Raw genomic sequence first — 3488 nt, forward strand, 5'->3', positions numbered from 1 at the left:
ATAGGGACATGTATAAGTCATGAAGAAAGCAATAGCAGAATACTAAACGATCGTGTGCTAAGCTGACGGAATGGGTCAAGTCAATCACATCATTCTCCTAATGATGTCCCATTAATCAAATGACAACTCATGTCAATGGCTAGGAAACATAACCATCTTTGATCAACGAGCTAGTCAAGTAGAGGCATACTAGTGACACTCTGCTTGTCTATGTATTCACACAAGTATTATGTTTCCGGTTAATACAATTCTAGCATGAATAATAAACATGTATCATGATATAAGGAAATAAATAATAACTTTATTATTGCCTCTAGGGCATATTTCCTTCAGTCTCCCACTTGCACTAGAGTCAATAATCTAGATTACACAGTAATGATTCTAACACCCATGGAGCCTTGGTGTTGATCATGTTTTGCTCATGGAAGAGGCTTAGTCAACGGGTCTGCAACATTCAGATCCGTATGTATCTTGCAAATTTCTATGTCTCCCACCTGGACTTGATCCCGGATGGAATTGAAGCGTCTCTTGATGTGCTTGGTTCTTTTATGAAATCTGGATTCCTTTGCCAAGGCAATTGTACCAGTATTGTTACAAAAGATTTTCATTGGACCCGATGCACTAGGTATGACACCTAGATCGGATATGAACTCCTTCATCCAGACTCCTTCATTTTAACCAAGGATAATTTGGCAAAACACAACTAGACATAATCTACAAGATGTAGTTTCTGCGACCATGATGAATCCATCAAACACCTCTTTCTTGATTGCCTTTGGCAAAAAAATTATGGCGGACGGTTCACATAGCATTTAATATTACTCCTCCGAATACTATCAACACGTTATTTGGAACGTGGTTAGATGGGACAGACTCTGAAACATCGAGACATATTCGTGTAGGAGTATGTGCTTTATTATGGGCGGTCTGAAACTGCAGAAATGATTTGGTCTTTAACAGAACAACAAATATTCATTTTTTGCAGGTTATTTTCCAAGCCACTGCGTTGATCCGTATATGGTTGCTACTCACTCTGGCGGAGGCCAGGGAGCGTATGGTTACTGGATCTACCCGATGAGAGATGGTAACACGGGTTATTTCCAACCGGTTTGGATGGCGGTCATGTAATAGGATAGGTAATTAGTTTTCCTATCTTTTAATGCCGGCCAATTGTGGCTTCTCTATTACTTTTTAGCTCCTTGTGAGCCTTTTTCGTTCTTTGCTTGAGACATGAAGACTTGTGTTGAACATTTTGCTTATTAATAATTATGGCCATATACATCGTTCTGGTGCAGAGGCCGGGGATAACCCCCTTTTCAAAAAAGGTGTCCAGGCTTGTGCTAATTGATTCTTCTACTGTATTTGGTATGATAGCATGTTTCGCACTTTTGCTGCAAGTGAAAAATTTGTAGGTTCGTGCCAGTGGAAAATATTTTGTACTATTTCAGTAAAATGTTTATTGCCTTTGGTTAAGAATTAAAAGAATTAGGGTATGCTCCGTTTAGTGCAAATCCAGAACATCAGTGTTCATTGTTAACAGTCCCATTCAATCAAATTAACTGAACCTTTACTGCTACTTCATCGTTTATGGCAGTTCCTTTGAACCTTTACTGCTCTTTCATCATTTTTTACAGATCCATGGAATCAAATGTAGGTCTATCTTTAACTCTTTAGCAGTACTAATTAGATAATTATGCTGGTGTTGTTAGCTTCTTTACCTCTTTATAGCAGTACTAATTAGATAATTATGCTGGTGTTGTTAGCTTCTGGGTATGTAACTGACAATCTCGCACAATTGCTTGATGTTACTAAATGAGCAGCGCAGATTGCCCTTGATTTTCTGCACATGTTTCAACTTTGTTCTTCATAACTAATGTTCTGCCCAAAAGGCGAAAATTGCATTGTGATACTGTTAAACTGTTAAATAGCATACATATTTGCTTGTGCCAAAACTGTAAATCATAAAACTGCAGTAGTATTTTTGCAGGGTTGTATCTTTATATTACTTAGTAGTTGCTGGCGCACTATGACGTATTGTTTCTCAAGAGTAGAAACTTGGGATAAGAAAACAAAGAACTTTTATCTTATTTTTATATGCTTCTATTTATGCCATGTATCTTGTTTCACCATTTCTTTCCAAGAATAATACTTTCACCCAGTAAGCATAGTTTGCTCCTTTGATTGCAGTCTCTAAATCAATCATACAAGCAGTGGCTCAATAATGAGGTTGCGGTAAAATGGTCTGACAATGATGATGATGTAAGTTCATACTCAAGCCACGTTAAGTTTATGATTTACATTTCGTATTTAGTTTCATCATATGAAATAGTTGTTTGTGTTCTAAAATAATCAAATAGACTGGAGTGTCAAAACTGTTTCTGGAGTGTAATTTGTAAATTTAGACATACTGTTTCTGAAGTGTCAAAACATGTGATTTCCAATCCGATGATTATATTCTGGAATTCTCCTACTGTTTGCCATTGATACAATACTCATATAATTGGCTTAAACATTAATGCAACTTACTAAGAACAATTCGTTTGATGAAAACCACCGCACAGGGAGTTCCGTACCCTCTGCACGTTGAATTTTGTGGAGATTCTTACTCGTCACCAAGAAGGGAATGGACTGATGTAAGAATTGTGAGAAACTGTGAGCGTTGCGTTACCAAGAGAGGCTTGCTGCTTGTAATCATTTCAGAGCGTTGCGTGATAGACAGCGAGCGGGCGGGCGCAAGCCTACCCTCCTATTCAGGCTTGCAATGGATAATCTAAGGGATGCGGAGCTTATAGAGAAGTGTACGAGGGATTGTGATACTCCAGAATATCATACTTGTCCATTGTCGGGCGAGCTTATGATTGACCCGGTGACAATTGCCACGGGGAAGGTAATTCTCTTAGTGTGTGCTCAAAGTTTTAGCTGCATATAATTGTTTTTTAGTAGTGAGAACTAATGATTGATTTGACAGACAGTACCTTAAGGATTGGTTTGAGAAGAACGGGCATATCTGTCCTGTGACCGGCGAGCCTGTTTCAGGTGCCATTGTCCGGAACGAGCGTATCCGAGGGTACTTGCACGAGTGGGAAGAATCCAAGATGGAGTGGATCACGAAGGTCTCAAAGAACATGAAGTGAACTCACGTAGTAGTAGGAATGACAGTATAGTTCGTCATATGAAACAAAGATACAGGCAGTGAGATATACAGGCAGTAGGAATGAGCGTATAGTCAACTGTTTCAGGTGCCTGTTTGTTGAAATATGGAGTACATGACAGTAAGAATGACAGTATAGTTTGCACCACTCACGCCGAGCCTGCCTGTATATTTCACTGTCTTGTGTGCTTCCCGAATTACACTGCTGCTACTTTTTATCTTTTACTGGAAATATAAACAGATCATTACAGTCTCTTGTGACCTAATTTCACAATCTTTAGTGCGTAAGAATAGCTAATAGCCTAGTATATGCCATGCGAATTTGTTGACTGTACGA

The 3488-nt window shown here is 38.8% G+C and overlaps 1 pseudogene; it reads left to right on the top strand.

The window, feature by feature from the left end:
* Positions 1–2543: 2543 nt before the first annotated feature.
* On the top strand, positions 2544–3134 carry LOC119300365 (annotated as a pseudogene).
* The last annotated feature ends 354 nt before the right edge of the window (positions 3135–3488 follow it).

The sequence above is a fragment of the Triticum dicoccoides genome, chromosome 5A, assembly GCF_002162155.2.
Source record: "Triticum dicoccoides isolate Atlit2015 ecotype Zavitan chromosome 5A, WEW_v2.0, whole genome shotgun sequence".
NCBI lineage: Eukaryota > Viridiplantae > Streptophyta > Magnoliopsida > Poales > Poaceae > Triticum > Triticum dicoccoides.